Source organism: Accipiter gentilis, chromosome 4, assembly GCF_929443795.1.
Source record: "Accipiter gentilis chromosome 4, bAccGen1.1, whole genome shotgun sequence".
NCBI lineage: Eukaryota > Metazoa > Chordata > Aves > Accipitriformes > Accipitridae > Astur > Astur gentilis.
In genome coordinates, this window is record NC_064883.1 from 4610267 (window position 1) to 4624249 (window position 13983).

Consider the following 13983-nt stretch of genomic DNA (forward strand, 5'->3'; position numbering starts at 1 on the left):
GATACGTTTTCAGTGGTTGTGCAGAGTGGAGGATTTTTAAATTCCAGCTCGATTTGCTAAAACTTCTGTGCCCCTCCCCGTCCCCCCTTGTGTTCTTTTCCTCCCCAGAGAGGCCACGAGCAAGGCGCAGGCGTCCACCGCCATCCCAGAGCCGTGGACACAGGCTTCGCCCCAACTTCTGGGGTGGCCGGGCCAGGCTGGGCTCAGAGCAGCCTCATCCTAACACAGCCCCTGCGTGCACCAGCAGGGATCCCCCCTTCCACGCCACCGGCGGAGACGACGGCCGGTGGGGTGCCAGCCCCACTCCTGGCAGGGACCTCACAGGCCTGTGCCTCCTGGGGTGCAGGGTTCCGGTCCCACCTCTCCTCACCATCCCTTACCGCTGGCTCCTAAATCACCCAGCACTCCTAGGCCTCCCCCATGCGCCAGATTTGGCAGGCATCATTGCCTGTCCCCATCACACTCAGCCCGGGGCAGGAGTCACACATCCCCTCTTCTCCCCAGCCCAGCCGCCGCCGGGTCCTGCCTGTCTCTGATTAGCAGAGAGGGGCCGGGGCCGCTCGCGTGGCCCCGGAGGGGCTGTATCAGCTTTCGGAGGGCTAATGAGCCCCAGCTCCCCGGGAGCAGGTCTGTGGGGAACGGGGACCCACCCCAGGGTGCCAGGAGGGGAGACCGTGCCTGTCCCCCCTCCTCAGGGCAGGCAGCCCCCGGCCACCCCTTACAGCCATTTTGAAGTCATGGGGCTGCTCCCACCAAAACACCTACTGAGGTCTCTGCAAAACCACGCTGCCAGCAGCCCTCCCTCCTAGCGGGAGTAGGTGTCAAGGCCTTCCCAGGTCTGTGGCCGGGACGCCACAGCCAGCACTTGCGCTGGCCCATCATTTGCATCAAGCTAGCAGGGAGCCCCGTGCTTTTTAGGTAAACAACCACCTTCTGCAAAGTCTTGCTCGCGGAGAATGACTCCATCAAGGCCTCCGCCAGTCCCTATTCCTACGGACACTTTAAAACCAAAAACCAACAGCCTGGGAACACTCCCTCTGCCCCACTGGAAAGGACGTGAGCTCAATGACCACGTGCACGCTTTCATTTTAAGTGAGTAAGCCAAGTCGCCTTCAGCCCTGGCAGACTGAGCACCGGCCGGGAGCAAGGCTTCCCAAAGCATGGAGGAGCCTCGCTTCCCACCCTAAAGCTAGCTTGGGTTCAGAAACTGGAAAACGAAACCCTTGATTACTGCTTGTTTCTTGAAAAGCCCAGGATGGGAGTCAGGCAGAGCCAGGGATGCTGTGCGCAGACATGGCACACAATTGGCGACCGTAAAGAAACGCTGGGGAGAGACTCACTCTGGGACCTGCGCAGGCACTTTAATGGATGCAGTGTACCCTCTCCACAAAAAGTCCTTTGATGAACCGAAAGCTCTCTGACAATGCCTGCAGATTGTATTAACAAAACTTTTCACACAGATTCAAGAATTAAAAAAAAACAACCAAACCCAACCCCCCCCCCCCCCCCCCAGCACATGCACTTGTTCCCTGAAACCAACATACCCACGTTGAAAACCAGCAGCCAGCAAAAAGACCTGCTGCAATCTGGAAGCTAATCCATTTGAAGAGATAAAAACAATAGCTTTTCTTAGCCTCCTTCCCCCTCCGACGGGAGAGCTCTGGCTGTCCCTGCAGCGGGCAGCCTTTCTTCCCGTCTTCCCTCCAGGCTGAAGAATTACAAGCGCTGGAGTTTAACAGCGTCTTTTTAAGGACTTTTAAGGGCCTTCTCGGTCCATTGGGGGGTCCTCTCCCAGCCCAGACTCCTCCAGCTGAAGAAGCCCCTGACACTCTGTAATCCAAAAATCATGCACAGCACATGTTTATCGAAAAAGCCATCCTTTAGGGAAGGCTTGTTTAAAAACCATGTCAGCACAGCAAGCAGCGTTTGCTGTATTAAAAAGGCAAGTGGAACAGTGGCTAATTTTTTGTTAAAATCTCAGCTGGCTACATTGCTACGATTTTGTTTTGGGTAGCAAAGCTAAATTAAAAGACAGTATTTTCTAACCAGATGACACAGAATGCACCAGAAGTTTGGAACATGTAACATGTCGCCACAAAAATAACTGGAAAGGATGATACGAAACACAGTATGTTTTTTCAGTCTCCGATTTAGGGAGAAAACGACATTTTGTGTGGACCAAGGCTCTAGGAACAGTTTAAGCTTCTGCCAAGAAAAACATATTGCCCATGTGAGTTAAAATAAACAAAATCAGACAAACAGAAATACAGTTAGGTATGTTTATTCCATTAGCAGTCTTATAATACCATACTTAAAAATAAAACCTGCCTGTTGTACCTCAAAATGTAGGCTGGCAAGTTCTGAAAGTAAATGTCAGGAAGTCACGCTTAACTGCATATGAATTGAAAAAGATTGCTTTTTCTCGCTGTATCTAAATGAGCCAGGTAGCTCATCATTTTTTATTACGAATAATAGTTGTGCTAATGCTTATACTTATTACTAAACCCACATGTAATTAACAAATTCTTCAAATAGCCTAATGGTTTGCTCACATACTTTATCTACAATACAATAATTTATGTGTATCATATTTCACTCTGAAATAGCATGATACTTGTTTTTCTTAAACAGAGTATCAGGAAAAGCTACATTCATAAAATGGTGGGTATTTTCTAATTTAGATTTGGACTAACCATAATTATTGTGATAACTAATAGCCCTCTAATTCAAATGTAGTGAAACTTTAAGTATTGCCACATATTTTAAATACCTACCCAGGTCCCATAGAGGTGCAAGTAGGCAACAACTCTCCAGTATCTTCCACTTTATCCATGCAAAGAAATTGTGATTTCACATCACCACTTTGATCTGTTTTCTCTCAGACCGTGATGGCAGAAACTTTACAATAAACATATTCTTAGCCACAAGTGAAATAAAAAGCAAAAGTTCAAGTCAGAAATCTATTTCCTTTGGTGTTACTGTATATTTGTCAGTGTGACATAGCACATTTGAAACCCATAATCATAAAACAAAAATTTACAGCCAAGGTTTAGGGTCTACATCTGTTTCTCTGGTTTTTGTACTGCAATTACCCACTGGACAATTCAGAAAGCAGCACTGTGAATCATGTACTGCACACATGTTTGTGCTGGTCACTTTTTTGTTAGTACAAGAGGCTGAGGATGCCGTAATATGCTTCACCAAGAGAAAGAGCATTAACTAGAATTAGGATGAGTGCACTGGGCTCTCTAATAAAAATGACTTTACTAGAAGCAACAGAGTACTCCTGGAAAATTACAGGCATATTTATAGGATGGAAAAATTAAGAAGTACACGCAAAAATTCTCCAAAATGAAGTACCTCAGGGGAAGCGGACTTTTTTTTTTTTCCATGCATTTTACTATTAATCAAATGTAGCACTCTCTTGAAACAGTTTTGACAGCAGAGTAAATGGTTACTAGTGAATGATGTGTGTGTTTAAGCAGTGAAAGCAGAGACAAAGTGATGTTTTCTTCTACTCCCTAGGCAAGAGCTGACACTAAGCTTGCTGCCTCAGCTTTGATACTCACAGATTCCTTTGTGTCAGTTGCTGGGAGAATCACTGGCAGTTCACTAACCCTGCCTCACACACAGGGGCTTTGATTTTTACCTCTTCATTGAGAATAGATGTTAATATGAAACAGTACTTGTCTGCCTTGGCAGGTTTTTTCCTTCTTTTTTTTTCTCCCCCCCCCCCCCCCACTGGTGATACAGGGTTTTAAATCTGAAAAACTGAATCCCCCTTCACTATGTATATTTTTTTGTGTTGTAGGATGTTTTCCTCATGTCTCAAGCACATGAATGATGTCAAAAGAGTATAGGGAAGAAAATCACTGGATTACAAGAGAAGGACTGAATATTTAAAACTCCAAGGTAGTCCTGAGGAAATGGGTATCCATCCTGAACAAGAATGGCCCTGAAGAAAACAAAACAGTAAAATTACTGGCACAAAATGGCACAAATGGCATGGTAAAACATGAAGTACAGTGAAGTTAAGTCAAAAAGCGGTTTCTTCTGACTGCTATATGCTACTATGCACAGCTCGCAATAACTGAAACAGGAGTTTGCACGTAACAGGAAGAATTACTTCAGGCCTGAAACATAACAGCAACTGGTGTAAGACTATTCAGTGCAGAGCAGTATTTCATTTTAGATGGGAAAAGCAAAATTAGTCAGCTCCAGACTCAGAACACAGGCATGCAACCAGTCTGCGAGTCATTTACCAATAAAGGCTTTTTGTCTGTTTTAATCTGTGGATACGTATTCGTAAAGATGCCTTTAAAGCTGATTGCTTAACTTAAAGACTATAAAAATAATTCACCTCCACAAACTTCAGTACACGACCGTGTTTCTTAGAATCCATACTGTGTTTTACACTCCTCTGGCCCAGAGCCAGAGGAAGAGAACTGCCCTGCATGATGAAACTGGAACTACATCTGGTTCAGCAACCCATTTCTAAGAGCTACTAGATCTTTCTAAGGAAAATACAGGAATCCCTAGTGATTGGCGAAGTATTACTCACCCATAGGTCCTCTAATAGCCTGTTCTCTAACAGCAAATCACTTAAGCATTAAAGCATGAGATTTAATATCCTTTCCAAATTTGTTTTTGGTAATAGCCCTGATATTCTAGATATTCATATATAGCCAATGTCTTTTTGGATTGTGATAAATTTGTAGCTCCGTGACACAGAAGGAGATAGTAAGTTATTGGGCTTTGAGACAAAGAAGGATAAGTATTTTTTTAAAAAAACACTGTAAAACTCATCCACGTTGCAAATAAAGGAAAACACAGACCAAACCACACCTCTCTGAGGCCCCAAAGGCTGACTGCTGTAGGCTCCAGAAAGGTTGGCAAAGAGGCAATGACATCATGTGCCTAAAAAGGGGATGACACGCATTTTTGAAGGATATGAAAAGAAAAAGCATTATTACATTAAAAATTGGCTACATGCTGACTCTACACTTGCTGTTTAGGAGGATCCTGCAGTGCAAACACCACTTCTAAATGGTTGCCAGAAAAAAACAGAAGTGAGGAAAAAAAAAGTTTGTTTCATTTTGTTTTCTTTTTAAATGACCAGAAACTGCTGTTTCAAGGTTTAGCCAAGAAACAGATTTTTACTGCTAGCCCATAAATCCCTCAAAACATAGAGTTATAATGGAAATGCTGAGGTAACTGGAGTGCCATGCATGGCACTGACACATTGCATTATATAATCCAGGGAGAATGAGGGCTGGGAGATCTATAAAATGTAAGTAGAAGCAAGACGTAGGAAAGAGCAGAAGAGCAAGTAGAAATATTGAATATTAAACTGCAGAGAATACTACTTCTAATAATAAAGTTTCCTATATGCTGAATATACTTATGGTTGGCTGAAGGCAAAAGAGCACAGAGCTCCATTAAAAAATAAAATAGAGATTCCAAAAGGCTATTCGAGTAACTGTTTTGTTTCTGCCTTTTTTTAGGGACGGGAAAAAAAAGAAAGTTACCTAACAAAAGGATAGTATTTCCTGATGTTCTGATATCCTGAAAGGTGTCTCACAATGTGTAAATAAATAACGTTAGAAAATGCAGAATAAATGGAGTTCCATACATAGACAACTTAGAACCCTAGTTGTAACCAGAATCAGAATATAAATTGGCACAACAGTATTTCTAGAGGTTTACTAATGGCAGCTTAAACTCTTAGTGAAAAGTTAGCCCTAGTGGCTTTCTTCCAACAAAAGACCAAAGTTACCGAGCAATAACTGGAACTACAGCTCAGTGCAGACGTATATCCTAACAAAGACTAAGCCTTACTTAAGCCTTATTTAACCTAAGACAGACCTAAGCAGCATTTAGGGCTTGTGCTCCTGCGGTGCTGCAGGGACAACCCATGTAGAGGGATCCCAGAGGCCAGTGTTAACCGAAACACACTTGCACAGAGCTCTGGTCACCTGAAGCCAGATGCAGATTGGATTGGACTGGATTATGCCATTAGTGTAAACTGCAACAGATCCACAGCTCGGCAGCTTGACACACGTATTCATGATAATCCAATTCCTGCTTAGCTAGCTCCCAAACCTACATCAAACACTGAAAGAACAGTCCAATATCCTACCTCTGGGCATCTTAAAAGGCAAAATGAAGGAGTGACTGGAAAATGCGTTGGCATAGCTACCTAGCTAGCAGAGGTAATGACAGTAATGACAATGTGGTGACACCACCTGAAACCCCCTGGTAATGATGGTCATCATGCCAACACCTCTGCTCTGCCTGTTGCCCTAAACCACTGTACAATCAAACCTTCCTTTTATCATGCAGATGTACTTTCTGTTTGGGCACAGTTTGGGGAACAGCATGCATGAATTTTTTTTGTAAATGAGGCAGGATTACCCAGAAGCTGAGGCAGCATTTGGCAAACTGGCATCCCTTTTCTTTTGTAGAATATGTGCCATCGATACTGTGTGAATTAGCTGAGGACACATGTCCTCTGGGGAACATTGTTACCACTGTAAATATATTGACATAGCCTGAAAAGTAAACTTTGCTAACGTGGTCAGTTTTACAAGCATTCAGGTTATCATAGCATAACTGTTGCTGAGCAGGTAAGGGATTCTGTAAATCCCTTTTATGCTACAATAACTGGGTCCATGATTGGGCTGTTGCAGGTACAAGTCTTTAAAAAAGGAAAGATTTCTTTCTCACCGCAAGTCATTATACCCGTGTAACATTCAAATATAGACAAGATCTCAGCAAAGGTCAGGCTGGGCTTGACTCCAGAGACATTCAGTACAAGCAGTGGCAGCATGAATGATGTCTAGTCTAAAACGCTTGCAAGATGTTTTCTGGTTTTCAAACTCTACTAGAATATCAAATTGTTCTTTGGTGAATTCCTCAAATTCTACTTGACTTCTGCAATTACGTCTACAAAGAAAAATCTGCATGGTCTCAACCTGCTTGATTAAGCTAGTCCCATATGATTAAACAGATCTGCAAATTCCCATACCTTTGGTCTGCAAGGCTCTCATATTGGGCCACAGAAGAGACTGAATGTCCAGTCATATTATGGCCATGCTCAGGGAATCATGACTCACACACACGCTTTAATCAAAGAGGACTTGCAGAGCTGGGGTGCAGTTGGAGACTGTGGTGGTCAGCAGCATACTGCCCCAGGCACCAGGCAGTATCATTAATTTTTTGCCCTTATGGGACATTTTGTGCCACATGTAGCGGAGGGCATGCAAGGTGGCCTCTAAGCATGTAATGCAGCAGATCAGGCTTGACAGGTCTATAAAAATATCAAATTTGTTTTGCATAAACCAGACCAAACTTTTCATTTTTATATCTTCAGCCTTCTTCTGACTGAACAATTCTGCAGAGACCCTGCCATCACACTGAAAAAAACATTCACTTTAATCCATCTATGTTTTTTTGGCATGTATCTTCAAGAACAGGCTTCTCTTTCATGGGACACTAATTTTCCATGTGTTCTTCTCAGGCTATCAGAAGAACAGTCTTCATCTGTCTTTATATGGAGACATGAAAAGAAGAATGTTTGAAAGGAAACTCTTTCCTCTGCAAAAAATGGCTCCGAGATCTTGGCCTTGCTGCATCCGTCCCATTCTATCTTTGGCATGAAGTATCCCAAAGGATATGCCAAGAAGACAGGGTTGTGGCTCAGCTTCTTCAAGGAATTATCGAGATTGATGGATGGGTAAAGTAAGCTTCAATCCAAAGGAGGTTTAGTAACAAGAATGAGGCATGTGCAGACTCCCAATTCTGAGAAACGTGTTGGAATTCTCCTTAAAAAGTACAGCATCATGTCGTCTACAACCAGATACTAAATGACTGAACTAAATGACAAGTTAGTGAATACATGTTATTTAAAGACTTTAAAAAGTTACGGTTCTATCTGCTGGATTCCTAAATTTGTCTAAAACTTGTTAATTTATTTTATTTTTTAAAAAACACACTTGCTCACAGTACAAGTGCACACTACTGATACTCAAGCCTATACTGCTAGCTGAACAATGCAGGAACGTTATGTCACTTGGAGGCAGGACTGTGCAAGCATGTAAGAAAGGCTAAGAGCTTTGCCAACACAAATTATCAGGCAGAACCTCACTGGAAAAAATGTGGCACAAAGATCTAAGTGAAGTGTAAAACTTACTGAGAATTGAACGACATGTTGACAAATACCACTCTACTCTCTTGCTTCCTATCAGAACCCCACAGCCGAAGCAGAGATTCCTAAGTAGTGTTTTTACAGGCCAAGCTTAGTCTCTCCCTCATCTTATCAGTAGCCTTCAAAGGGACTGTGGGTGGATCTCCCCCAGGAAAAAAGAAAAAACAACAAAAACCCCTCAGAAGCGCCACCTCTTCCATACAAATATATTGGAGCAACCACAGAGGCTTTGCTTGAGCTGCGAGACTTTGAGAAAACACACCTGGCTCTTCTGAAGAAGAAATTAAAGAATTCTTGCTTCAGCCCTCAAGCACTGAGTGGCCTTAAGAAGAGGAATAACTAAAGAGAGAGTCTAATCAGGATGCAGGGAAAATCAATACTGGCTTCTTGAAATATCTTAGGCAGGAAGGAACAGCTTAAGGTTGAGACATTTAGCCACTCTTTCTGCACAAGCAAATGGGCTAAAGGCTGCATGCACAGGTGAGAACATAAAGGCAGAAGAAGGCTTTCTGGAGGACTGAAAGCAAACCAAGGCATGTGCTACTCTGAAGTTCTTTGGGAAATCTCATCTTTTAAAAGTTTCCTAGTTTTGGTGCAAGAGAGACCTTTCTACATACTAGTCAAAGTTGTCAAAAGCAACATTTTCAGGGATAAATGCATGCCATTGTACTGTTATTTTCTGACTTTGGTGTGGAATACAATTATTTAAGACTCGGCGGGAGAGTATGAAAGGAGCAGGAGTCTAATTCCAGGTCAGAAACACTCCAATAACTGACAACATGTAAGAAACACAAGATAGATGCATTGTATTGTTGGGCTGAGTCTCATTGGCTGGAAACCCTGCCTCTCCCAGCAGGACTCAGTTACATAGCAACTCCTCAGGGCAGATTAACCCTTTCCCAGTTAAGGTATCTGGCATGATTTAAGAGATCTTTTCCTCCCCCTGCTTCAGAATAATTTCATAGGTTTGCAAAAAATGTGTGGAAAAAATGAGTCAAGTGCTACTAGGGTAAAAGCAATCTGACTCACCATGGGATGCTGATGGTACAATGAACAGTGAATGCAGGTAGTTCAGATCGACCTAAATTATATTTTATGCCATCGGGTATTGTGACATATGCAAAACACACAATGGACTTTTCATAAAATAGTTCATGCTTAGTCTGTGGGGACCCTATCTGGACTGCATTTATCAAGTACCAATTGTCTCTTTCACCCAAATTCTGCCCACCCATTGACTTCTGTGTGGATAATTACTGAAGCATTAAAAAGTCCTCAGCTGGTAGAGACAGTACTTCATTAATCTACAGGAGAATTTTCACCGTCAGACATGTGTTGCTGTCATCCAAAATTGTACAGGCTGACTACTGTAAACTCTTAAAAACTGCTCCAAATCTTATGGTACTAGTTATTTTTTTCCAATAGACCTTTCTAATTAATGGCATCAAGTAATTACATGAGAATCTCAAATTATTTCATTACAGCATTTTCCCTATTTTGTTTTCAGAACTGTATTACATTTATGTATATATACATTATAAGCGCAAATATGTATATACAGTTAGCATAATAATATTCCTGCTCTCCTGGTTATCAGGAATAAGTTTGACTCTAAAAACATCAACATACAGGACAACAAAGACTCCTAGAGCTCTCTATTTTTAAAATGTCGTAATTCAGCCCCGTTAGTTTCCCCCCTTGTGAGAGAACGAGACGGACCCTGGGGACCAGGAAGGGCAGACGTCCTCCCTCAGGGCGTACCTCGCAGGGTCACACTTCACTGCTGTGAGCCACAGCTGCGTACTATTAGGAAAAAGGAGCTACTAGGATTCCAGTGGAGAAAAATAAGAGATCAGACTGATGTGACAGACACTTCTGACTGTCCTCTGGTCATATTAGGTGAGAACCATCTATCTCGTTTCTTCTTTTCCTTCTTTTTACACCCCAGAACTGGACTCATGGTACTACAGGAACTAACTGAGGCTAAGAAGGGCAGGAACCATTGACACTGCCCTATTTCAGACAAGTAGGGTACACCTGTACTTTTCCTTTCCTCTGGAAGACACAGGGATGCTCTCAGCTGAAGGTTCAGAAGAGAAAAGCCTTGAAACAAGTCTTCTTCCACTCCTCTTCCCTCACCCACCATCCTCACACATAGATACAGCAGGTCCTGTAACACACACCTCCCACCAACATCTCCTCTTCACGGAGGACATTCACTGCTCAGTAGCTGCTCCTAACCTCCTAGGCCAGGAGCAGTCAGAAGGAACCAGAAATTAATTCGCTCTAATAACATAGAGAATGTTGTTGAAGTTATTTTTTTTTCTTAATTGCTTTACAAAAATAGGTAACCTTTGTATGTTTGTAAAAGGACTACATACATGTTTAAGACATGCCTCCCTTTTCTAAACATTTCACACTCTGGAAGTTCATCTGTATTTTCTTTGTATGGTTCTCATAGACCATTTGTAAATCCAGATGGAATAGAAAGATACCATTTGAAATTATATTTGTTATTTAATTTGGCTTCCTGTATATCTTGAAAGCTCTTCTTGAATAACTTAGCTGCTGACTTCATAAAACGAAAAGTATCAATATAGTGGGTGAGAGATTAGTCCAAAAAGAGGTACTTCAAAAATATTTTGTGGTCTGAAAATTAACTAGCAAGAATCAATTTAATTTCTTATTATGGATTTTTTAAAAAAAGTTCGTATTTTGCAATAATTTTTCATCTAAAACTATCACTGACACCATTGGAAACTTAGCCTCTAAAAGGGTAAACCCTGATGGACTAGGTTCAATGTGCTTAATGCTCTGTTGAAAGCACCTTTTCATACAAATGCCAACATGCACCTATCAAATATTTGTGTTCTTCATTAAACTAATGATTTCCTGCATAATAAACAAGATGGTACAAAATATAGGTGTATTTCCATGTCCCGCTACTAAAGTAGGTGGTATCAAAATAAATTTGCAACCATATCATTATATCAATCTCCAGTATTACTGCATCAGTACTATAACCATAATTAACTAGCTGCAGGTCAAATTTCTAATAAATCTTTAGAAATTAAATGTATAATTTGTCAAAACTATATGCCTTCATAAATTGATTATTCAGAATTTAGAAGCTTTTTAATTAGGAAGAAATTTATGCAATACCATGTGTAATAATTACGAATCAGCTCTTCTGTGATATTTTTGTACATCAGCAAAAATTAAAACATTGGAAAACATTACCAGGTCATTGCAGTATTTCAATGTCAAAAGAAACACATAGTCTAAATGTAGAGGTTAAAGATATTTTCCCGTATCTTTTACATCTTAGATAGCTTTATGATCTCAGGACTGGAATCATTAACCAAATACAAAATCAATGAGAAAAAGATCTAATCTGACCATTTTCAAGCGCAGAGTCACTAGAAATTATTTATGCCACTGTAAAACTTTTGTACCATGGTTCTATAGATTTACTAAACAGCATATATTCTAAGTCAAACTTCCTTTTTATGCTACTGTAAGCGGATTTTGCTTCTTGCCTCTTCCAGCTAAAAATCTGAAATCCTTTAACACTTTAAAAACATCACCTTCATAATGAGCACCAGGATGAGGGGTACATCCCTGTTTGCCAAATGGAAAACTAGAGAAAAAGAAAGTTAAGCGATAATCGTTCACAGCAGACAAGAAGCAAAAATTGTACCCCAGCTTCCCTGCTCTCCCCTCCCGTGCTTTCACCATGGGCCTATTCAGACTCTGCACCCTCACAAGGGCTCTGGGTACTTCTGTCAACATTTCATAGGAGAAGATTTTTTTTGACAGAGAACACAAAAGCTGCTTTGTTGGAAGTCTGGACACTTTTTTTCTACCTAATAAAAACATGAATAGAAGTGGGACCTCAGCAAGCATATGGCAGAAAGTCTGGACTAACTGAAAAAAAGGGGCCTAGAAGAGTTTGCTCTCTGTCGCTCCCCAACGTGTTTACTGCCGAATGTATATGGTGTAAATAAGGAGTATGCAGAGCAGGCCATAATGGAACATTGTTTATGTGCACATCCTGGCAAATGCATATACAGCATGGAGACTATTTCCAAGCTGAACATAAACACAAAGGGGGAGTGATGACAAACAAGTATTCCAAGGCAAGAAAAATGTTATTCCATATACAAACCAAACAAACTAAAGTGGTTTCTCCCCTGCTAGGATCCAACTGGCAGCTCTCAGCTGCACACACTGTGTAGCTGTTAAAGAAATGAGAGACGTTCCAGGCTTACTGGTTGGCTTTCTTTTTCTTAAGCGACCTTATTATGCTCCCAATATTAAAAAGAGAAACACAGTTAAGATTTTATTTTACTCCCTTGCAAAAATACAACAAAACAAACCAGCCCTTTCTTTCAGCCTGAATAAGAGCCGGGGAGATAGAGCTGATGCCAAGAAAACACCATAAGGAATTAAGCCACAGCCTTCCTACTCCAAGTTCCCACTGAAAGATATAGAGATGGTTCTTTCTTCTGGAGGTCTCTCCCACAAACCTATTACACGGCTTTAGCAAGTGACACCAGTGTGACAGTAACTTAGAGGTTTTGTGCTCCTGGCAGATTTGTTTTTCCTTTTAATCATTACTCACAAAAAGGAGGAGGGTTTGGAAAACCCAAGTCCCTTCAATTTCAAGATAGCAAACCAGGGGATGAACTTTTTTGTGTGTGCTTACTTCTGGTGAGCAGAATATCATGCTTTGACAGCTTCTATGTAAACAAATGGGTGTAATTTTATTCCTTTAAAACTAACTTCAAACACATACCCAACTAAAGAAGGAAGAAAAGATGCCAAGTAGGAAAACAGACGGTAGAGTGACAACAAGAACTAGAGAAAGTCAACTGATAAAACAGAGCTTTTTACATTAATTAATAGACCTCTTTAGGATATGAGACACTGGGAGCAAGAAGCTTTAGTAAGGGATCATACGGGGTTCAGAACAAAACTACTTTGTGACATCCTTCACAAAAACGCAGAGCCAGCTTGTTATTTTAAACTACTTCAAGATACTCAGAGCTTGCCTCACTTTCTCTGGATCCAGACTCAACAAAGCATGAAATACAAGTTCAGAACTGGGACCTGCACCTGCACGTAAGATTTCTGCTAGTCTGTCAAAACCTGGATCCAAATGTCCCATGCTCAGACTTTATAAAGTCTTGGGGCTTGGTGCATCACTCACTGGGTAGAGAAAGCCCACACAGGGAATGTTTGTAACACCTTTACAATATATACACAGTCCTTTAATGGAACCGCATTGTTGTGTTCTTTGATTTTTTTCCAAAAATGTATCAGTTCCGTTATACAAGACCAAAACCACCCTGACAAAGCCTCTCACTGGCCACCGGTTTAGCATTAATACTTTTGAGTAAACATCACACTTTAGAATCCAAAGGAGGCTTATTTAATTATTTTTTTAAAATTCCCCTTTAATGCACAAACACCCACCTCATCCCAACATGACCTTATGTATGCCTGCTGCTTGGGTTTATAGTCAGCCATTTGCAGAGCTGTACAGAGTCTGCACTGTGCTTCAGGAAACGACACATTTCTAATAATTACTCTTGGCTACATGGACCACTTACACCACAATGACAGTGAGGGTGCAGACAAATGCCAAGTACAAGCTCATGTGCTCTCTTCTCATTACAGAAGGTATTTTTGGTGGCTGAATGCCTTCTGCGTATTAGCATTGTTGACCGTATAAAGAAAAGTTTTGTAATGTGTGCTACACTGGGCAGTGAAAC

The 13983-nt window shown here is 41.4% G+C and overlaps 1 protein-coding gene across 5 annotated transcripts in view; it reads right to left on the bottom strand.

Moving 5' to 3' along the window:
* RARB (retinoic acid receptor beta) overlaps positions 1 to 13983 on the bottom strand; it is a 336747-nt gene that overhangs the window by 97688 nt on the left and 225076 nt on the right. The gene's annotated exons all lie outside the window — the stretch shown is intronic.